General features: G+C 40.2%; 1 protein-coding gene across 5 annotated transcripts in view; it reads left to right on the top strand.

Moving 5' to 3' along the window:
- The window catches only part of PSEN2 (presenilin 2), a 76,404-nt gene that overhangs the window by 22,178 nt on the left and 29,900 nt on the right, over positions 1-24,326 (top strand). For 3 of the 5 annotated variants that reach the window (XM_083376390.1, XM_083376389.1, XM_083376385.1), the window contains exon 1: positions 19,522-19,656. The exons of 1 other annotated variant lie outside the window; for it this stretch is intronic. The gene's annotated coding sequence lies outside the window, so the exon portion shown is untranslated. Of the gene's footprint in view, positions 1-19,521; positions 19,657-22,311; positions 22,332-24,326 lie in introns of those variants that run through there. One more of the 5 variants, XM_083376388.1, reaches the window with a different exon arrangement.

Raw genomic sequence — 24,326 nt, 5'->3', positions numbered from 1 at the left:
TAGTTCAGTTAAACAGGGAAAAGGAGATTTGAGTGTCCCAGGAAATTGATTTAACATCTGCTTGCAATTCCTTAAAGGAGCTGCATCCTTTTCTGGGATAGCACAGCTGTCCATTAGTCACACAATCTCATGACAAGACACACTGAAAGAATACTGTGGTTACATACATTCATAAAATGACAGCTATGCTCATTTTCAGAAAATTACCGCAAAATAATTTTCTTTTTCAAGCAAATTTTTTTCCTGTCATCCTTCTGGCCCCCAGGATGGTCTGTTGTCCCAACTTGAGTTTGGTGGGTTTTTCTTTCCTTTTTTAGGGCCCCTCCTGAAAACTGGACAGCAGGCACGGTCAGCCTGGTGAGGTAGTCCAAACAAGAAACTCATCCCAAAGTACTACTCTAACTTTATTGTAAGATTACTTTAACAAAATTGCAGATCTGAATGCACATCTTTCCCCCTCAATCTTTATAGTACTAAAAACTAGACAGGGTCCCTTCCAAGAAGTTTGCCATACCCACATTGGTTTTGCAGACTCAGCTGCGGCTTGTCTGACTGTGACTAGCCTGCAGCTCTCCCTTCTGTCTCCCAAGGTCATTCCCATAAATCACAGGTAGTCCTTGAATTATGACCTCAATGAACCCCAAAATTTCTGTTACTAAGCAAGACAGTTGATAAGTGATTTGTGCCCCATTTTATAACCTTTTTGCCATGGTTGTCAAGTGAATCACTGCTGTCATATGAATCTGGCTTCCCCCATTGGCTTTGTTTGTTGGAAGAGAGTTGGAAAGGTTACAAATGGTGGCCACATGACTCTGGGACAGTGCAATTGTCATAAATACATGGCAGTTATGAAGCACCCAAATTCTAATCATGTGATTATGGGGATGCTGCAATGCTCATAAGTCTGAAAACCAGTTAAAAGTCATTTTTTTCAGTGCCATTGTAACTTCAAACTGTCACAAAACAAATGGTTGTAAGTTGAGGATTACATGTAGGTAGCCACATATTTTTTTATTATCAATATTATTATAAATGCAAAATTGTGAAATCAGAGTTGCCAGTTCTTTAAGTAGTGTTAGCCTTCATATGCATCAAGTTCTTCCCAAGAACCTAGGATATGATAATGCACTGGCATAATATATATGTGGATTCAAACAATGTGGCTTTTTGTAATTGACCATTGTAAATTTTTAAGAGTCATGAAAGTTCTCCTGCTTGAGCAGGGAGCTGGACTAGGAAGACTTCCAAGGTCCCTTCCAGCTCTATTCTATTCTAATTCTAATATTTTGGTATGGCACCCAATATGCTGGAACTATTATGGCCAGTTTATACCATAATCTTTCAATATCAATTTCCAGATCTTGATACGTTGTGATCTTCTCCAACTCTTTGTCATTTATATTATTATCCCCTGCTATTGCCACGTCATTTATCCACACTTTCTTCTTTTCAACCAGAGTTATATCTGGTGTGCTATGAGCCAAAACTTTGTCATCTTCAGAAATCCCAAAATATTTTAAATTGCTCATTCACTTACTTTTTCAACTCTACATTCCCACCAATTTTCCATTACTGGTACATGATCATTTTTACAGATGTTCCAGTGAATCATTTTGGTGATGTGTTATGTTAGTTTTTTATAATCAATTTGTACAAAAATTTTGCTCAAGCTGAGTGTATGTTTCTTCTGCTTCTTTCCACAATCTACACTTTGAATCATTTGGTGATTTTTCAATTCGGATCCTTGATTGCATTTGTTCTGACAGCTTGTTCTTGTGCAACTAAAAAATCATACCTTAAGTTTCTTTTTTTAATGTTCCAGCTGTAAACTATTGCGAGGTTTTATCTTTATCCATTTTCCTCAATCTTTTGTAGAAATTGACCATGTAATAATACTTTTCCTCTCAAGTATTCTATTTGTGTTATTACATTATTCTGATATTCAGTTTTTGTTTCCTGTACATTTAGTATCGTCTAGTTCTTAACTTGCATCAATTCTTATTTTTGGCTACCAACACTTGCTTTTCTTCTTTGATAATTTGTTTGACTTGAAGTAAAGCTCTTCTTCCATTTCTGCGAGGCAAGTATAATGTATCAATATCAGTATGAGGATGTAATGCATATTGAGTAGACATCAGTTTTGTTGTTTTTGGCCAAAACTGTCCAGTTCAGTTTGTGTCCAGTTAATAATTTCAGCAGTGCATCATATCACAAATACGGCACAGGTACATTCCTTACATCTGATATAAATTTAAGTTTTGAAAGAGGAATGTCTTTTAACAGATTTTGACATCATTTCTTCCTGCTGCTTTGAGCTTGCATATAAAAATATCCCACAAATAACATTAGTTGTTGATGCATATAACATCCTTGACAATGTTGGACAAGGTTTGAAGAACTGTTTGCTTTTTACTGAGTCAGTTCCATTTGTATTTCCTTGTCTTCCCAATAAAAACACTAAGAGTTACTTCTGGACAACATGATTGACTGAAGCCTAAAACGGGCCCCCATTGAATTGTCAGTTCCTGGGAGACTGAATGGAATGTAGTAAGTCTGTTGCTTTATTTATTGATTTTATTTACTTGGAAGAACAATCAGAACAACTTCTGTCTCAAAACGACATCTTGCCAACAGATTATTTTTTTGGCAGATCTAAAAGCTTTGGCAATTGAGTTACATTGACCAGGTTGGCTCGTAGTCCTAAGAGCTGTGAGCCTAACATATCTGTATATCTCCTGAATGGGGGAAGCTGTTTTAAGCAATGTCTGTAGAACACAAGAAAGTTCTGCTCAGACAACAGCAGACAGAATGTTAAAGACAGATGAGGGATTTGACTTTTTGGACATTTTATTTGGGAAAAAGTGTACAAGACCAGCCAATTGCATGACATTTTCTTCTTTTCATTTCAAATGTAATCCTCCCGCATCTACAAGATCCAAAGTTAAGATGAGCTTGCTAATCAAAAGTGGAGGAAATTATGACAGAAAATGAAGCACCAGCAGCGCAGTATGGTTCTGGAAAGACCTCCGAGGAACATTATGTACCCTTTCTCTTTCCAAACTTTTAATGGAAAAAAATTATGTCATAAAGGTGCCATCTTTAGAAATGTCATGGGATGCACTGAACGTTCTGAATGCTTATTGTTACAGACAAAAAAAACTTAAAAATGAAATATTCTATATAATTGGAATGCTGCCTTGGAAAAATAGTCTTTTTCCAGTCCAGTCTTTCTCCCTTATATTTTATAAATCTAAGTTATAAATCCAAAAACAAAATGCAACTGCAATTTGTCCACTAAATGAAAAAACAGTGATTGCAGGCATTAAAGTGGCTGACTCAAGTTGAATTGAGTGCACTCCTGGTACAAGCACTGGCGTTTCATCAGTACAGATGAGACCTTCTTAAACCTGCTGCTCTTCTGATGGATCCAAGTGATCATTTTCACAATTACTAGTTAGAAAGCATGTGTTTGGAATAGTCAGCATTGGAATATTGAGTTTCATAGTGTTCAAAAGGATGGTCAAAAGACTTTGCCAGTTCTTTGTTTTGCTTTTTCTTCAGTATCCTAACAGTAATTAGAAGAATAGAATAGAATAGAATAGAATAGAATAGAATAGAATAGAATAGAATAGAATAGAATAGAATAGAATAGAATATGCTTTATTGGCCAAAGTGTGACTGAACACAATGAATTTGTCTCCAGTGCAGACAAATTATTATGGTTTCATTTCCTGGATGTTTTCACAGGACAAACTAACCATAAAACTGTACACATCCATATCTGCAGTTCTCCAGGAAGAATAGCAATGAATTGTCTAGACATGGGTAAGTGTTCATGTTTAAGCCTATACCATGGTGATAAAGGGGGGTAAAGCAAGCTCACTAAAAGCATTCATGGACTCTGCTTCAGCAGCTTAACATGCTCATTATTGTGAAGTTGGAATTAGGAAATTCTTCTCAGTGTTAATGTTTGATGGGGAAATACTTCCATTGTGATCTGAAGGTACTCCTAGATTGCTGGCAGTTGCCAGAAAAGCAGATGGAAGCTATGGCTTGGGGGGTTTTTGCCCAGCTTCAGCTAACATACCAATTATGGAACTTCTGGGGAAATCTGGTGAGTTTTGGCTAGAACTACTACACTTTTTATGGGGTTACCTTTGAAGACCACTCAGAAGCTGCAGTTCACAGAATGCAACAGCCCGCTTACTGATGGGAAAAGCTACCAATGCCACAAAATACCAGAACTGCTAAGTCACCAATAGGTGTCTAAGTACAATTCAAAGTGCTGGTTATAATTTATAGAGCATTTATAACTTGGCATATAGATATCTACAAGCCTGCCTATTTCAGGAGAACCATCCCATCCAATGAATTCAGCCCTCAAATGAAATAAGAAAGGGCAAAAGTAAATAGTTTTTTATGTTATGTACCTCTTGTGTGGAACATCTTGATTCCTCCCTTGCTGTCATTTTAGGACAGCACTATACAGTGGCGTAGCGTGGGGGGTGCAGGGGGGGCCAGCCGCACCGGGCGCAACATCTGGGGGGGCGCGCTCGGCGACGAATTCCTAATTTGCATTTAGAGGTGCAGATTGGCACACGCAACTTTCCTTTTCAATCTGGATCCTAGTTTTTGGTCTTGGGGCTTTGCATGAAGGGTGACGGTCCTTTGCTGTTTCCGCTTGGAGCACTTTAGCATTGCTCGGCGGCGCCCCAGTCGCCCCCTCCCCGCAGCGCTTCAGCGGAGGAGTTAAGCGCAGAGTTTTTGCACCTAGAGAGGAGAAGGGGGCTGGGAATCCAGCTTCCTGCCCCTCCATCTCCCCTTCCTGGTCTCTTGACGCCTCTTACGCCAGGGCTGCGGAGGTTCCCCTGGTGGGGGAGGGGCGCCAGGTGGGCAAGGAGGCTCCGAGAGGGGGAGGGCAATCAGGAGGGGGGGGAAAGGGGAGGAGGGATTCCTGTGGCGGGGGAGGGGCGCCAGGTGGGCAAGGATGCCGCGAGAGGGGGAGGGAATAGGAGGGGCGGGAAGGGGAGGAGGGATTCCTGGGAGAGCCAGGTGGGTTTCCCCCAGTTGCGCCCCCTCCCCTTCCGAGTCTCCGCCTTTCCTCGTGAGTTTTTCTGCTCCGTGGGAAGCGCTGCGCCTTCGCTTCTCCTCCTCCTGGGTTGCGGCTTCCACGAACGGCTCTCCGATCCCCTTCAGATCCTTCCCCCAAGACCCCCTCCTGCCCCACAGCCCCACCTCTTGGCGCAGCCCAGCTCCCCGCCTGGGAGATCCTGGTGTTTCCCGGAAGGTTGGGCACCCCCGTTCCCATGTTCGGAGGAAAAAATAATTTTAGGTCAAGTGACAGGTCTGGGAGCTCTAATTGCCTCCACTTCTCTGAGATCGTTCTCAAAACAACTCAAATGCAACTGATTGATGTTGAAAGGACAGTGGGAGATCCAGGGAAGAAAGGAGGAATTTGTTTTATGACTTTTACAAGCAAAATGTTAGAACTGGATTTCCCACTTCTGTACCCACATGGCTTTTCAGTACCGTATTCTCTTGGAGGAAAAAATAAACCCAGGAGTTTCTCTTGTTGACTATCAGAGTGGGGCAGTTGACAGATACAGAAATGAGCAGGCACTGTGCAACTTACTGTAAATAAGAAGCTGTTTGAGGCTTTATAGAAGTAAAATAGAATATAGATTATTAACAAAGTGCTTTGACATTTTAACTTTGCTGTTGGTTCACCTGTTAACTACTTTGCCTCTCTATCTACCAAGTAGATTAAGGTCAAATTGGTTGTAAATAGAAGTAGAACTTCATAAATTTTGGGCCTACTTCGTAAGGGAAGGAAAGTAATATTGCTCCAATATATTTATGAATGTTCAAGTGGAGGGGAATAATATATGTAAATCTGGTTTTGTCTTATTGATGCACATATTTTCCTTCTATTTGAATGTTCTGTATATCCTCCGCTGCGCCGCCCGCCTCCTGGCACGGCCTCGGGTCCCGGCGCTTCTGCCGCACGTGAGGGAGGGGATGCCGGACCTTCCCCCTTTTCCCGGGGGAGGCGTGGGTGGGGGGTGCGGCGGACACCCAGGATGCGGGGCTCCCTGCGGCAGACTCGAGTGCTAAAATCCAAGGGTTAGGGGGCGCAAATTACTTGCCTTGCCCCGGGTGCTGACAACCCACGCTACGCCACTGGCAGTATACTGTTCCTTTGCAGGGCATTTGAGGTGTTAATTATGAAGGAAGTGCTCTCTTGCCGTGGTTGATTAGGTAGCATTCTTTTGGGGGGGAGGGGACTTTAATGTTTGTTTTTACAGAATCTATATGTTGTAAACCTCTTTGACTGTATATTCTGCAATAATCCATTTTCACTGATAGCAGCTTGGTTACTATATTTTGTACCAGTTGTAGCTAACAAGTCATCTTCAAAGGCAGCATGCCTAGACCTCTTTGCAATTCTACAACCTCATTTTCTTATTCACTGTTTAAGCATAGTAAGAAAGGAAGCAATAAAACATACCAGTACAGGGACACTAACACAACCCTTAATTAAAACAGGCTCAAATAGCATCCTAGCTCAACCCAGTTATTTTAAATACATTAAATACATTAAATTATTGCAAAACATCAATAAACTTCTAATCATCTACTAAAGAAAGCCAGACTTAGGAACATTCTGTTCCACTATCTTTCTTACCATTGCTGTTCTTATTCTGCCTTTTTCAAAGTAACACAACTTTATCATTAAAGGGAGAGAGAAAGAGATTAAATACTCTTGTTACATTTAAAGAATGTTTAATTTTGTCCAGAGAGATATGCTTCTATTAGTTAATTCAAAACGGATGGTTGCCTAGTCCTAAATACAGTTGCTTGGTTACCATTTTGCTGGGCATAAAAACAGTTATTCAGCCAGCAAGGAACACCCCACTCTACTCCACCCACTCACCCATTGCTTGTCTAATATCCTAAGAAGGAAGCAAAGGCAGATGCCTGCCTCCTGTTCAGACAGACTGTAACTGCACAGGTTGCTCTCCCTTTGGGATCCATCTTGTTCTGCCAAAAATGTGTAATGCCTTGTCCTATCTATAAATGGTATGAACTTCGGTAGTTCTGACCATCTAATTCATTCTGGTAATTCCTGCAGAATAATTATAGGAAGGGCTTATGCTGGTGATATATAAGCAACTTTTCTTCCAGTGGTTCCACAGCTATTGACCCTGGTTCTCAGCCAACAGTCCTCAATCCTATAGCCCATTTGTCGTCAGATGTCTAGGAACTTCAACATCTAGCACAGTTTTTATTGGCCTAAGTGGCAATTGATGTGGTATGGGTTTCTGTGGTTACGTCTCACCATATTGTTTGACACTCTACATATGGTTCCTTTGATAAAATGTGTCCAATTCATTCTAGTGAACACTGAAGACCACTCATCTTATTAGATAAGCAAATGTTCATATTCATGCAATGGTTAATATATATTGATGTCTTTATATTACTCTTCCTTAACCTGGTGCTCTAGTTGTATTTTATTTGAATTTCTCACATCTCTAGCCAGCAGCAGATTAGAGAAGACTAGTATAACCAGCTTAAAATGATGCCCGTTGAAGATCAATATATCTGGACAGCATTTAATTAAGGAAAATGGTTGTATGCCAGAACGATGACATTAAGCAACTACCTAAAACTGCCTTATTGTCTCTTGTCTGAGATTGTGGACAAGCTTCTCTGGGAGATACAATTCAAAAACAGTTAACCACTGATCAGTGCTGTGAACACCACTCCCCGATACTTGCTTCTTTTTAGCTCCAGTAGTCAAAAAGTCAGAACAAGGATTTACATACGTACTAAACTAGCAAATAGCTGGCCCTAATTCAAATTAGTTTCCATTGGTTAGACGTGTTTGTTTTGTTTTTAATTTTCCATCTGAAATTGTGTACCCTTACACAGTGAATGCTTGTCTTTGTAAAAACACAACGTAAATGTGATGTTATTGTAATTGCTCAACGAAGCTCAAATGCCAAGTCTTGGGACCTCTGCCCTTACTGCACATTGCCCAGGGATATCTTAGCAGCACAATGGCCGAGGCTGGCAGTAATCCCTATAGCGGGAAATAGATTTCTCTTATACTCAATGGGAAGATTCATTATTCAACCCACTCCAGACAATAGGGAGCATTTCATTGAAGAAGGAAAAGCGGACCCAGAAGGATAAGGAGAACTTTCATATCTTTAACCTCCATCTCCACCTTTCATCTTATTAAATATATATATATGTATATATACTGTGTGTATATGTTGTTGTTGTTAGCTGCGAAGTCGTGTCCGACTCATCGCGACCCTATGGACAACGTTCCTCCAGGCCTTCCTGTCTTCCACCATCTTCTGGAGTCCATTTAAGCTCACGCCTACTGCTTCAGTGACTCCATCCAGCCACCTCATTCTCTGTCGTCCCCTTCTTCTATTGCCCTCGATCTTTCCCAGCATTAGGCTCTTCTCCAGTGAATCCTTCTTTCTCATTAGGTGGCCAAAGTATTTGAGTTTTAGCTTCAAGATCTGGCCTTCTAAAGAGCAGTCAGGATTGATCTCCTCTAGGACTGACCGGTTTGATCGCCTTGCAGTCCAAGGGACTCGCAGGAGTCTTCTCCAGCACCACAGTTCAAAGGCCTCAATTCTTTGGCGCTCAGCCTTTCTTATGGTCCAACTTTCACTGCCATACATTGCAACTGGGAAGACCATAGCCTTGACTATACGCACTTTTGTCGACAGGGTGATGTCTCTGCTTTTTAGTGTGCTGTCTAGATTTGCCATGGCTTTCCTTCCCAGGAGCAAGCGTCTTTTAATTTCTTGGCTACAGTCCCCATCTGCGGTGATCTTGGAGCCCAGGAAAACAAAATCTGTCACTACCTCCATTTCTTCCCCATCTATTTGCCAGGAATTGAGAGGGCCAGATGCCATGATCTTGGTTTTCTTAATGTTAAGTTTCAACCCAACTTTTGCACTCTCCTTCTTCACCCGCAACAAGAGGCTCTTTAGTTCTTCTTCACTTTCTGCCATTAGAGTGGTATCATCTGCATATCTTAGGTTGTTGATATTTCTTCCAGCAATCTTAATTCCAACTTTTGATTCATCTAGCCCTGCCTTTCTCATGATGTGCTCTGCATATAAGTTAAATAGGCAGGGCGACAGTATACAGCCTTGCCGGACTCCTTTCCCAATTTTGAACCAATCAGTGGTTTCGTGTCCAGTTCTCACTGTTGCTTCTTGGCCCGCATATAGGTTTCTCAAGAGACAAATAAGATGGTCTGGTACTCCCATCTCTTTAAGAACTTGCCACAGTTTGTTATGATCCACACAATCAAAGGCTTTAGCATAGTCAATGAAGCAGAAGTAGATGTTTTTCTGGAACTCCCTAGCTTTCTCCATGATCCAGCGTATGTTGGCAATTTGATCTCTAGTTCCTCTGCCTCTTCGAAATCCTGCCTGTACTTCTGGTAGTTCTCGATCCACATACTGCTGATGTCTAGCTTGTAGGATTTTAAGCATGACTTTACTAGCATGAGAAATGAGTGCAATGGTGCGATAGTTTGAACATTCTTGGGCACTGCCTTTCTTTGGAATTGGAATGTAAACTGATCTTTTCCAATCCTGTGGCCACTGTTGAGTTTTCCAAATTTGCTGGCAAATTGAGTGTAGCACTTTTACTGCACTGTCTTTTAAGATTTTGAATAGCTCAGCTGGAATACTGTCACCTCCACTAGCTTTGTTGTTGCTCAGCTTTTCTAAGGCCCACTTCACTTCACATTCTAGGATGTCTGGCTCGAGGTCAGTGACCACCTCATTGTGATTATCAGGGACGTTAAGCTCATTCTTGTATAGTTCTTCTGTGTAATTTTGCCACCTCTTCTTAATCTCTTCTGCCTCTGTTAGGTCCCTGCCATTTTGGTCCTTTATCATGCCCATTTTTGCATGGAATGTTCCCTTCATCTCTTCAATTTTCTTGAAAAGATCTCTGGTCCTCCCTATTCTATTGTTTTCTTCTATTTCTTTGCACTGTTCATTTAAGAAGGCATTCTTATCTCTTCTAGCTATTCTCTGGAATTCTGCATTCAATTGGGCATATCTATGTTTTTCTCCCTTGCCTTTCGCTTTCCTCCTTTCCTCAGCTATTTGCAAAGCTTCCTTAGACAGCCATTTTGCTTTCTTGCATTTCTTTTTCTTTGGGATGGTTTTGGTTGCTACCTGTTGTACAATGTCGCGAACCTCTGTCCATAGTTCTTCAGGCACTCTGTCTATCAGATCTAATTCCTTAAATCTATTTGTCACCTCTACTGTATATTCAACAGGGATATGATTTAATTCATACCTGAGTGGCCTAGTGCTTTTCCCTACTTTCTTCAGTTTAAGCCTAAACTTTGCAAGGAGAAGCTCATGGTCTGAGCCACAGTCAGCTCCTGGTCTTGTTTTTACCGACTGTATAGAGCTTCTCCATCTTTGGCTGCAGAGCATATAGTCAATCTGATTTCTGTGTTGACCGTCTGGTGATGTCCATGTGTAGAGCCGTCTCTTGGGTTGTTGGAAAAGAGTGTTTGCTATGACCATTGTATTCTCTTGACAAAATTCTATCAGCCTGTGCCCTGCTTCATTTTGTACTCCAAGGCCAAACTTGCCTGTTATTCCAGTTATCTTTTGGCTTCCTACTTTAGCATTCCAATCCCCCATGATGATAAGGACATCATTTTTTGGTGTTGCTTCTATAAGGTGCTGTAGGGCTTCATAGAACCGGTCAATTTCATCCTCTTCAGCACTGGTGGTTGGGGCATAGACTTGGACTACTGTGATATTGAATGGTTTCCCTTGGATTCGAACTGAGATCATTCTGTCATTTTGAGGATTGTATCCCAGTATTGATTTTCCTACTCTTTTATTGACTATGAAGGCTACTCCATTTCTTCTGAGGGATTCTTGCCCGCAGTAGTATACCTGATGGTCATCTGAATTAAATTCACCCATTCCTGTCCATTTTAGTTCGCTAATACCTAAGATGTCGATGTTCAGTCTTGACATCTCTTGTTTGACCACGTCCAGCTTTCCTTGATTCATAGATCTTACATTCCAGGTTCCTATGGAGAAAAAATCTTTACAGCATTGGACTTTCCTTTCCTCTGTGTATATATATATATATATATATATATATATATATATATATATATATATATATATATATATATGGAAAAAATACCAATTTTCACGTGTTTTGGATAACTTACAATTACTATTACTTAGGTTACAATGACTGTGCTAAACCATAATATGGTTTATATGATTTATGGATAACTTACAATTACTATTACTTAGGTTACAATGACTGTGCTAAACCATAATATGGTTTATATGATTTATGTTCCCAGCCAATTATTTATTTTACTCATAGTTAAGTCAGCCCTGGTTTACTGTAATATGCAAACTAATCTGATTTAATAAATTCAGGTCTGCAGGTTTCATTTGCCTGTTTGAAATGGCAGAACTACAGTGAAATAAAATACTTCATTTGTTAATCCAAACAGCCATATAAAAAATTACATTAAGTCTTTTTCCCCAAGCTAAACTTGAGCAGGAACTGGATCTAATATCAACACATTCTATAGCTAGAGGTGGATTCTCCTCTTTCCTTAAACTTTCCAAGATTTTAGATGATGGGAAATGAACATTAGATTCTTTATTTTATGGCTTGTCTGACAAAGTACCTAATAGTTAATGGATACTAAAGTTGGGGAAAAAAACCCTCCAAATGATCATGATATAATTATATAGATCCTAAGTGTCTGTTAATTAGCCTCCTTGCCTATTTTTATTTTACCTGTTTTATTGAGTTTAGAGGCCTCTTGATTCCCAGTGACTCTGGAGAGCTTACAGCTTGAAGGGAAAGAATAATGTATGAACATTTTTATATTTGGATAAGAAAAATTAAAGGTTTAAATTGGAAAGATGTAAATGCAGAAAGGATCTAAATCAGACATGTCAAACTCGTGACGTCACGTGACATCGCACAACTTATTGGAGCTTTTTCGCCATTGCTGGCAGTGGGGTGGGTGTGGTTTCCCAGTGACACTTCTGGCCCACGGGCCAGCAGTTTGACACCCCTGATCTAAATAATGTTGCAGGAAAAGTCTTCAACATGGTTCAGTCCAAGCTGGGAATAAACAACATGGCGACTGCTTTAGAAAGGTTGCAGTTTATTGAAGAGGAGAGCCAGACAGAAAAATGGCTCTGGAAGAAAGAGAGAGCGCACATGTAGGTCGTGGGTTTTTATATCCTCTGGGGCTTTTGAGGTTGTTTCCTGTTCCTGTTTGAGGTTTTGTATTTCCTGTGTCATGTATTTTGACCTTTGTCTTGAGTGCGCCCCTTTGGCATCTGTGGGTTAATCCTATTATGTTCTGGCTTAGAGTTTGAGTGGGGTATGTAGATTTTAGGTGTCTTTGTCTTCCTAAACTTCTAGCTGGGGGCCTCCAACCTTCCTGGATTATTTACATCTGCATTTCTGCAGAGCTGGTTTCTGCTTGGGGAGGGAGACTTGGGGCTATTAAGAAAAACTGGGCATGCTTTTCTGCCTCTTTTAAGATTCTTTGGGGAAATATAATATTCTGCCCTTTTAATATTTCCTTCTCTGGGGGGGCTAACTTCCCACAATAGCTTGGTAGATCACAAGCTGAACATGAGCAAACAGCGTGATTCACTTACATCACATGCTATACTGATTCAAAAGAAGCACACTGTCAAAATCAAGATAGGTCAGCATTCCTCTCTATTCTGCCTCAGCTAGTAAATTATTTCAGGATATGTGAAGGGGAGTTTTCCCGATATTTCCCAGGGTGAGTCTAGTTACAATGGTCCTTTTGTAGTTATGTGGGATAGTCACTGCAACAGCTGCTTTTAGACAATTGTTGGTGTATTAGTGAAATACATCCCTTGGTTTTGAGGGTCCATTCTCAAGATCCAGCCTCAAAGGCAGTTACCATCTCGCTGATATTGGGCTGTTCCTGATTAGTAAATGTTAGCAGAGACAACTTTTAAATCTGTCCTTCAAACAAAAGGAAAACACTTTGTGCACTTGTTAAATTCAAAGCAGAATGACAACAAAATAACTTTTGAACTACTTTCTGCTTGTAGTAGAGTAGTGTAAGTTCAAAATTTCAGAACACTTGAGAAATGTGATGTAATAGTGACCCAACATCCAATTTGAGGCACTCAGAGTTGGATGCCAGCCTTATTTCAGTCTGGAAGAGATGCTTAGGGAGGAGTCTTGTCCAGTCATTTGGAAATGGTTTGAACTTTTTTGAACCTGAGGAAGTAAACTTGTTCCTTGGGACTTTGAGCTCAGCTACCTGAGATCTGTGCTTTTCCTGGCTTGTTAAAGCAGCTCAGGAGTTTTGTTTTACCAATTAACATAGAAATTTAATAAAGTATTCCAAATAATGCATTCTACAGAGGTAAATGACACTATATTTTTAACAAATTACCATGTCAATCTGCTTTCTATTTGGGTAGTACTTCAAGGATCCAAAGAACTGTATTCAGCTGTGTCAGTAGGCAGGCAAAAGAATGTGGTTAAAATAACACATATAGTTTGGATTACAATTTCCATACTGCAGTTCCTTAACATGACCATTTTGCTAGGATGGATGGAATTCAAATCCAAAGCAAGTTAGAGAAAACACAATGTGCCCTAACGTTAGGAGGAAACCTTTTCAAAGGGGCAAAGACCCAGAGAAGAGACCTTGTTGTCTTCTATGTTAAGCATGAGAATTTAGAGGCAAGCATTCCCCCCCCCACCCCTGCAAGGTGGCAATTTTTTTGCTTGTCTCTTAGGCCAACATGTTCGTGTCATAATGCAGTCAAACCAACTTTCACACTGCAGAAGTCTCTTTCTTAATATATTAATTTACAAATTTTCTGATAATTTCCAAGCTCACTGAATTTTTCAGAAATGGCCTTTATCATAAAACAGCCCACTTGCAAAGCATTACAGAGAGCTGTGTTTGTCCCATCAGGGGTGGAGGAGAGGAAACAACTAATTTCTTCAGCTAGGTTCAAATCCAATTTCTGTACCACCAACGCCCCATAAATTAATCTGAACCGAAGTGCAGTATCAGCAGGAAGCTATCAAGAAAGCAAGTCCACATCCATAAAGAGAGAACACCATGTTTTAAATAATCTGTCATTTACAAGGTCTGCTGGGATACTCTGATGCCATTAGTAACAATTCTCCTGTTCAGATCAAAACACATCAGTTTCCAAACAATTCAGGCAGGCAATAATATTCTACTTTTAAACAGCACAACTGAAACTTGAATTACAGAAGGCATTGTACAGATACTCAAGATGTCCCATTTTACACTCAAGGACAATTATATAGAAGACTTTCACCCCCTAGTGTTACATTCTCAGGATTGCAATTTATGGGGGCAGAAAAAGAACCCCAGGCCACTTAGCTACAGATATGTTGTCTGAAGCTTGTTAGCTTCCTAATATTTTATGTTGGAAATACAATTTCCAGCTAGGTGTTTGGCTTGCTGGTGAGGAATGCTTAAAATTGGAACCTCAGAATATCTGAGAGCAACTGGCTAAGAAAGGCTGGCACAGGTATTTCTTTGTTATTTGAATATCTAAAATCTCCATTTTTTTCCTGGGGAAAGTAGATCCAAATACAATCCAGATCTTATTACCATAATCTTATTACTACAATATTTCTATTTCATACACACACACACTGATGATTCTGTTTTAAAATAATTTTATTAAAAGTTTTTAATAAACCTAATAAAAGCTAATACAAACTAAACTAGAACAGAAACAAGTAAAAAAAGAATAGAAAGGGGCAACAAAGAATAAATAAGCAGCATCACATGGAGCATAAGCTAATATGTTTCACCCTTCTTAAAATTACATATAAAACAAACCCATGTTGGCTTTTGGTTATGACTTTGTTTGCCTCTAGGTCAGGGGTGTCAAACTCAATTTCATTTGAGGGCCGCATCAGCATTGAGGTTGCCCTCAAGGGGCCGGGTGGATATGGCCAGGGTGGGCGTGGCCTACTGGGTGGACGTGGCTAGAGTGCATATGGCCTACTGGGTGGGCGTGGCCAGCTCTACAGCGTTCACATCAAGGGTGCCTATGGGGGCCTGGGCAGGAGTGGGACAGATCTGAGGGTCTCTGGCAGAAGGAGGGTCTCTGGGCCAGGGCCAAGGCAGTGGGGGCCGTTCCCTCACTGTTTCCAGGATGGCTTCGCGGGCCACATGAAACCACTTCGCAGGCCGCATCCGGCCCCCGGGCCTTGTGTTTGACATGTCTGCTCTAGGTGTTCACTGATTCGTTGCCTGATTATCTTTTCCAGAATCTTCCCAGGTAGTACTTCAACCTCCTCAAAAGGGCCTCACTGCCATTTCAGTGCCCCGATATATTGGAACAGAGAACCCTTAAATTCAGCATGTTGACGCTACAAGTAATATATGGCAGATTACGAATAACCAGCGTAGAGTACTGGTTAAGGCCAAACTACCTACTAGTTTGGAGTGTGGTTTGACAAGCTATTGTCTTTGCCTGTTGAAGTCTCATGGATTTCTCAGAAGTAAAACTTAGAATTCAAGAATTATTAAAACTAAGCAAGCTAAACCTTGCCATATGGTTTGAAATTTGATTATTTCCAAAACTTTCTAAAGTTGCAGGGTTCTGTCTTGTACCAAGCAAACAGTTGGATTAGATGACTTCTGAGCTTCTTCCAATTCAATGATTCACATGACATGATGTGTGTTTTCCTGCCCAAACTCAATTCAAAGGAAATAATTAATTGTATTCATGGGAAGAAAGAGTCACACAATTCATTTACCAATCATAAGTGGTCAAAATTTGAGAATCTCTGGCTTATGATACTGGACCATATCCAGGAACTCTTGAATTCAAGCCCATTTTCGCCTTTGAGCTAACCACTATCTTAACTTAACCCAATCCATCCTACTTCACAAAGAGGAAAGAGTACAATGTACACTGCCTTTAGCTCTCTGAGGCCAGACAGGCAATAAATGTAACAAATGTATGAAAGAGTTGTTGTATATACTAAGGTTGTACAGACCTTCAGATTCAAAGGCAACAGGTATATCTGCAACTCTTTAAAACTTTGAAGATTGCACAGCTATTACTCAGATGGTATAATTTTTTTCAACCATTAATCAGAAAAATTTTCTTTTTATTAAAAAGCAACAAAAGATTGCCACTTTTAAATACTTCACTTCATATAGAAAAGATTATCTCCTGCAACAGAAAAGCTAGCAGATAAGGAAGTAATATGCCATCCTTTTCTATTTTGCTAGAAATATTATAGAGAAATGTGCATTATGTTCACTCATGTCAATAATCTATATTTCCCCTGAACTCAGAACTGCTTCAACAAAGAGTTTGACATCCAGAAGCTTAATGAAATATAACATACTACTGTATTATTCAGTGTTTCCATGTGCCAGATATAATCTCTTCCAAAATACTTCATTGCAAGTTCCTTTTATTCTTTTCCCCAACAATTGCTCTGTGTTCCATGGCCAATGAATACTCTTTGTCCTTAGTGGGATGGGACTTTGTGGGAGAATAGTATATATTTTAAAATTTCTTTTCAAAAAGCCTCCACTATAATAAACCAATTATAGTTAACATAAACCACCAATACAAGCATTCATATCAACATTAAAATCTAGCACAGTACAATCAAATCATCAGCAAATACAAGGAAAAATTAATGAAATTAATAGGTCTGTACAAAAACCTATAAATAGAAAGCTTGCCCATACCACTAAGAATGATTTTAATGAGTAGATGGATTGAGTAAAAGTTCTCTCTCAAGTAATGTTCGACTAGTTCGCCAACTACGGCCTTATCTGGACCTGGATTCCTTACGTACAGTCACCCATGCCCTTGTGACCTCTCGCCTGGACTATTGTAACGCTCTCTACATGGGGCTGCCCTTGAGATCCACTCGGAAGCTTCAACTGGTGCAAAGTGCAGCGGCATGGACACTCTTGGGAGCCTCCCGATACTCCCATATCACACCTCTCCTCCGTGCGCTGCACTGGCTTCCGGTTGCCTTCCGTGTGAAGTTCAAGGTGCTAACAATGACATACAAAGCCCTACATGGCATGGGTCCGGACTACCTACGGGAGCACCTTCTGCCAATGTCAGCACCCCACCGTCCTGTGCGCTCCCACAGAGAGGGCCTCCTCAGGGTGCCACCGCTCAAGGAATGTCGGCTGGTGGCCCCCAGGGGGAGGGCATTCTCAGTGGGTGCACCAGCCCTCTGGAACAGCTTACCTACCGAAATCCGGATGGCCCCCGACCTCCGTACCTTCCGACGCGACTTAAAAACTTTCCTGTTCCAGCAGTCCGGCCTGGCATGATAGCGTTAATTGGGGTCCCAGTTTGTTTTCACTATTGTTTTTATTATTTTTATTGTTCAATCTGTATACATTCCTTCCTCTGTACACCGCCCCGAGTCCCTCGGGAGAAGGGCGGTTTATAAAAACTAATAAATAAATAAATAATGTACAGTAACTGTAGACCAAGATTTTGATATCAATCATAATTAAGTTGCAAACCATTAATTATATTTTGCTAAGCCACAATTTCTTGAACTATTCTCAGTTGATCTCACAATCTCAAACAATAGACTAAGCCATAATTCAGGGTTTACAAATCATATTATACAGCAGACTAAGCTAAAACCAAATTATCTTTTTTTAGCTTGATCCAATATGTAATGCCAATCTAAACTATATAGCAAAATTTTACAGAATGGCGATGAAGTTCAGAAGCAAGCCACTTGGAATCTGAGTAGCTATTTATTTCCTACTTTTATAAATAACTCAAGGTGGTGAACATACCTAATACTCCTTCCTTTTCCTATTTTCCCCACAATAATAAACCTGAGAAGTGGGTTGGGCTGAGAGAATTTAACTGGCCCAAAATCCTCCATCTGGCTTTCATGCCTAAGGCGGGGGTTAGAACTCAAGTCTCCTGGTTTCTAGTCTGGCTCTCTAATAAAAAGAGAGAGCATATAAACAGAAAGTACAGGTATTCCTTCACTTATGCTCATAACTGAGCTCAAAATTTGTTGCTAAGCAAAACAGCTGTTGAATTTTGCCCATTTTATGACCTTTCCTGCCCCAGTTGTTAAGTGAATCACTGCAGTTGTTAAATTTTTGTTGTTAAGAGAATCTGGCTTCCCCATTGACTTTGCTTATCACAAAGTTGTAAAAGGTGATCGATCACGTGACCCTGGGACACCTGCAACTATCATAAATACTTGCCAGTTACCAAATGTATAAATTATAACTTCATATGGTCACTAAATGAATGGTTGTAAGTCAAGGACCATCTGTATGAAGCTATGCATATTTTTAAAAAGTAAACATACAGCAAAGGCAAAACACACTCCTGTACTTGCCACTAGATCCTCATTCCTTCCTTGACATTCTCTGCTCTGCAAATGAAGATCTTAAGTCAAATATTCTGGATTCACTTCAACAGTCTATTCTCCCAAGATATTCAACAATACAAAACAGAATCACTAGAAACAATAATTAAGTTTCCTCTAGGGTCAGATGTTTAAGATGTGATAGTAAAATAGTAGCACACAAAGCTTGCAAACATTTAAATAGCTCTTAAAGATAGAAAAAGCTTTAAACTGCCATATTTTTTTCTGGAAAAAAAAACAATTGCACAGCTGAAAACATTTTGGGGCAGATAACTGAAATAAAATTTTTTATCAGTTAAAAACTTTTGCTGTAACAGTATATTTAGTGTGAAAAAGTAGAGATGTTTGCTAACTTTTTTCAACTGTCATTATTTTCAGGGTTTATGATTTGGTAAAATATAATAAATACTGATGTATGTGGAATCACAATCACACAAGCTGGATAACTGTAACTTTTTTGATTTTGGACTGTTAATAAATAAACACAACTCTTCCAAATAAGATAACATCACAAGAAACAGTATACAGATAATTTCCTTACTTTCCTTTCAATAGTCAGCTCAGCCATACAATATTACAGAGATTAGTTTCTACATATTTGCACACTGAATTAGTCATATTTAAGGTACCCTAGCGAGTTTCTCCAAGGAAATATGGCTGAGCATATTTATGGCTGCATACATCACCCAAAATCTCAAAATTACACACGTAATAGCAAGCTATTGTTTAAGAAGCGCAAGGAGAACATCGCAATTCTTCCAGCAAAAATACATTAATAGGATTTTCCTCAATCGCAGCTCCTATAGTAAAGCCCGCAAACCGCTGATCCACCCGGCTTGATTTAATCCCGGTCTCCCCTTCTGGTTTTGCTTAACAGCGCTCCTTCTTCATTGGCAAATTGCTCCTCCAGCCGTTCTTCTTTATTGGGTGAGGAATTGCTTAAAGGAGGCGTTTTCGTGAGTGACAGCCGGCTGGAGCAATAGTACGCTGCGCTAATCAAAACTCACCCTTCCGAAATAGGTCGTGCTGCAACTAATGAAGGGCGTCCAGTTGTCGTGCTTTCTGTAAAGAGGAGTTGGTAAACAAGCCCCGATAATCAGGGCTTGGCATCCCTGTGGAATCGACCCTGGGCAGCGAGCAGTGTGGAGCACGCAGGTGAGAGATCCTCAGGAGCAGCTGTCGGCGCGCGCTCCGTTAAAAAGCAGCCTGGCCTCTCGTTTGCATCTACTTCCTGGGCCGGCTTCTGGGAGACCTTGACTCGGGACGTTTTGCATTTCGGCACCTTGCCTGAATCAGTGCAAAATTGCCGCCTTGGGGCGCATACGGTGCAATCCGTAGAGAAAGGTCTTCACTCAAGAAGATAGGGGGAGCTTTCGGTGTGAAAATGGGTCTTCTTGCGAGCATCCTTAATGGGGCCTTTCTTAGGAGGTAACTAAGATTAGGGCTGCAGCCCTCGGAAGTGGCAGTAGTTGAAGTCTGGGATTGGAAGCAATTCGCACTGTTATGAAGGAGAAACTTCCTAGCAATGAGAACAATTGAACCAGTGGAACAGCTTGTCTTTAGGAGTTGTGGGTTGTGGCATCACTGAGGTTTTTTAAGAAGAGACTGGCCAGCCACTTGTCTGAAATGGTATAGGGCAGGGGTCTGCAACCTTGACAACTTTAAGACTTGTGGACTTCAGCTCCCAGAATTCCTGTGCTGGCTGAGGAATTCTGGGAGCTGAAGTCTACAAGTCTTAAAAGTTGTCAAGGTTGCAGACCCCTGGTATAGGGTCTCCTGCAACTAACAAGTGACGAGCCCTGGAAATCAGGAAGACTATGACACTATGAAAACACTCCCATGTGGTTGGAAACACTCCCATGAGCTATTGTAAAACAAGTCCAGTGCTCTTTCAGAAGAGTACTAAACTCATGTTTAAAACAGCTGGATTACTTAACAGCTGATAGGCACCAAGGTATGTACACCATGCAGCCTCACTCCCTTGCCTAGTCAAATGTAACAGCTTACAGGTCCAAAAGAGGAAGCAGTGGCAGAGGGGAATGCAACTCTTTACCCACCAAATAAACAAGGCTTTGAAGTAACCCAGCCACTTTGGTATTTTGCCTACTCTTCCAGCCTGGGAATCAACTGTCTGGAGCTTCTCAAAGCTTTAAGGAAGGTTTGAAGATGCCTGAACAGGTCTAGCCAAACTTTGCTTCTTTTACAGTTCCATTCATGATTAAGGAGAATCATTGATTAAGGAGAATCTGGTAGATATTTTCCTGCCAGTTGGTGACATTTATTGAGGGAAGAGGAAAGCAAAATCAGGGAATCCACTATTTCCTTAATATGCCCTGTATACAATAAACAAGGGCATCATCATTAGGTGGGACACTTCCTTTAGCACACGTGTGTCAAACTCACCACGTCATGTGACATGCCGGCAATGGGGTAGGCGCAGCTTCAGTATGATGAAACTGGCCTGCAGTTTGACACCCCTGCTTTAGCAGGATATAGACTGACAGTGGAAACAGTAGGTTTTATGCTGGTATTGTTTTCTGATGGCTGAAGGATTGGTGAATAGTTCTTTAACAGAATCATGAGAAGGAGCTTTTTCAGGCTACAGGTCAATGTAATTGAGTTCCTCAACCTTTGGTGATTAGTGGCAACATTTGGAATTTTGAAACATGTTTTGGATATATTAACAAAAGACTACTGGAATGAGCCTGAATTCACAAAATGGCTGCCATATGTGAAATAAGTTAACAAATATCAATCAGAATGTTATTTGCTACCTTCTCTACCTACTTTTCTGAAGGATGCTTCTTACAGTTATGCTATTTCTTTTTTTTTTTAAAAAAATATGGAACGCTTCACGAATTTGCGTGTCATCCTTGCGCAGGGGCCATGCTAATCTTCTCTGTATCGTTCTAATTTTAGTATATGTGCTGCCGAAGCGAGCACACAGTTATGCTATTTCTGAATAGATGGGTAAATTTTCAAACAGTATTGGGAAACAACTTTTCTATAATCTTAAGAAAGGTGAAGTCATATTTGTGACTCAAGGCATTTTGGATAGTAATGATAATACTGAAATTTGCTACTGGTTAGCTCCCCATTTTTAATCAGATTCGTTTGTTAGAAAAGTACAAAATTAAGTGGGACAAGGAATCTGGCAGGCACATTGACTGCAAGCCACACAGGTACTTGAATTGTATTCACTAAATGTGGCGTAAGCCTTGTTGAAAGTAATAATATTTGCTTTCAAACACTCATCTTTGGGTGTTGATATTAGGCTTTATCTTTCCACTTAAAATAAACATGAATTAAAGATTTGCAGTCTTAACATTTATTAGTTTTGCTTTTTTTAAAAAAAAATCTTTCAAGCTTGACATTGTTCTTGGCTCAGACAAGGCCACCTGTATATTGGAATTTAAAGCTAATGGAAAATACGTCTACAGAGAAAGGATGTGGTTTATCTTTGCACACAGAGAAGTTCTATTGTGTTTTTAAATAGATAAACTAGATCTGCTCAGATCTGCTCACTCTAAATGTTTTTTTAAAAATTTTCATGTAATATTTTATTCTTATCAGACCAGTATATTTTCAGTAGTAATTTGGCTTCTGGCAATACCCACTAATACTTTTTTTCTACTTGATTTAAACCAGGGATGAATATAACTCAGACTTTACTATTGTGTTACTTTTATTAGAATTCCAAGAGTTGCTAACAAGTACGAGGTGAAAAAGCAAAAATGTAGGTGGAACTAGGTATCTGCTGTATCTTATGAACAATTCTTCAATTCAAACCTGGATCTAAGCTATATTTTCTTTTTCCCCCCAATAAAAAGGTATTGTTTTTTTATTTTATTCTTTTTTAAAATGTACACCTCCCAGAGCCTTTTGGAACCAGTCAATGCCTAAGTAAAGTAATTGTTGGTTGCATATTCAGCCAGATATTTAGACTGGATGTTGCATTTTTATCCTTTTGAATTCTTCCTGAAGACCTGGGAAAAGCAGATGTTGTTTGATGGTGTTAGAATCATATGGTTGGAAGGGACCTTGGAGGTTGTCTAGTCCAGTTTCTTGCTCAAGGCAGGAGTCTTCATCCCAGCTTGGATAAATAATTGTACAAACTTTTTTTGAAACCTCGCAACAATGGAACACCCACAACACTGGGAAGCAAGCTGTTCCACCGCTTAATAGTTTTTGCTGCCAGGAAATTCCAGATTGGATCTCCCACTGACAAGCTTCCACCCATTGTTTCTTGTCCTACTCTCAAGTGCCATAGACAATAAGTCAATGCTCTCTTCCCTGTGTAGCCTTTCAAGTATTGGAAGACTGCTATCATGCACAAGTCTTCTCTTCATGAAGCTAAACATACCTAGTTCCTTCATGAGTTTTAGCTTCCAGATTTCTTATCATCTTTGTTGCTCTTCTCTGTAATCTTTATAGGACATTAGCATATTTTTTTGTGTTGTGACCAGAACTGGACACAGTATTCCAGATAGAACCTCCCCAGTCTGGTCTAGAGTGGTACTGTACTTTTCTTGATCTTGATACTAACTTCTGTTTATGCAGCCCAGGACTAAGTTGGCTACTGACTCATCCTTAAGCAGTGGTCCACCAGGACACTTTGAATGCTCTCATAGGTACTACTGTTGAGCCTATCCTGTATCTCTATACCTGATTTTTTTTCTATAAGTGCAGGACCTTTTTTTTGCCACTGAACTGTATCTTGTTGGATAGGGCCCCAGGCTCAAGTCTGTCAAGATCTTTCTGACTTTTGACTCTTTATCTTCCAAAATGTTAGCAATTTCCCCTGATTTTCTGTCATCCCTTTGGGGTTTTTATGAAGATGTGTTATTGTCATAGAATATAAGCTATTACAAGCAAACATTTCCTTTTGCAATTAACTGATAATGATTTTATCAATGCCAATAGTATTTAAATAGTGCTAGTGGTATTTCTTGCAGATATTCCAATGCACCATTATTGCTACTTTGTCATACTGTTATTTGTAGGTAGTCTGTGGAATCTTCTTGCAACAGCTAACTAGGTCAGAGGTAGGCAAACTTGGCTCTTTTATGACTCGTGGACTTCAACTCCCAGAATTCCTGAGCCAGACTGGCTCAGGAATTCTGGGAGTTGAAATCCACGAGTCATAAAAGAGCCAAGGTTGCCTACCCCTGAACTAGGTGGTCCACTGTTTCTTCACCTCCTTTACAGAGTTGGCATTTGCTGTCTCCTCCTTTTTTTTCAATTCTGGCTCTATATGCATTTGTTTTTAAGGTTGGTCTTACTGTATGTAACTGGAATTAGCCCTCTGTCTCTTTCTTCAACTTTCCTGCTTTTAGCCATTGCCAGGTCTTTTTGTTATTTGCTTTGCCTGCTATTTTTTGTGTACTGGCCAAGTAATACTTTGCCTGCCATGTCTCTTTTCTAGACTTTATTTAGTCTTTCTTGTAGGCTAGTTTGTTCTCTTTCCCACTGTCCTTCAGATATTCTTCCAATGCCCTTTTTTTCTTTTTCAACTGTCTGTGTACTTGCAACTTTCCATGTCCAGCTATTTTCCTTGGTAAGTAGAGTCTGACATCATTGCTGTGAGGATGAGGGGCATGATTCATTATAATTATTTTCCTGGTCATCCTAGCCAGAGCTTTTAGTTCCGCTTGAGTCCAGGCCATTGTTCGAGCTGTTTACGTAATGACTGGAATTACCCAAGTGTTAATTGCCTTGAAGGTATTTTCTTCACTGAGTTTGGACTTTAAGATTTTCTTCACTCTCATGATGTATTCACTTCTAACCTTCTTGACTTAAGTATGCTTGATGTTGTCAGCTTGAAG

The sequence above is a fragment of the Vipera ursinii genome, assembly GCF_947247035.1.
Source record: "Vipera ursinii genome assembly, chromosome: 1".
Taxonomy (NCBI): domain Eukaryota; kingdom Metazoa; phylum Chordata; class Lepidosauria; order Squamata; family Viperidae; genus Vipera; species Vipera ursinii.
Note: the sequence above shows the minus strand (reverse complement) of the source record. Positions and strands in the feature narration are given on the sequence as shown.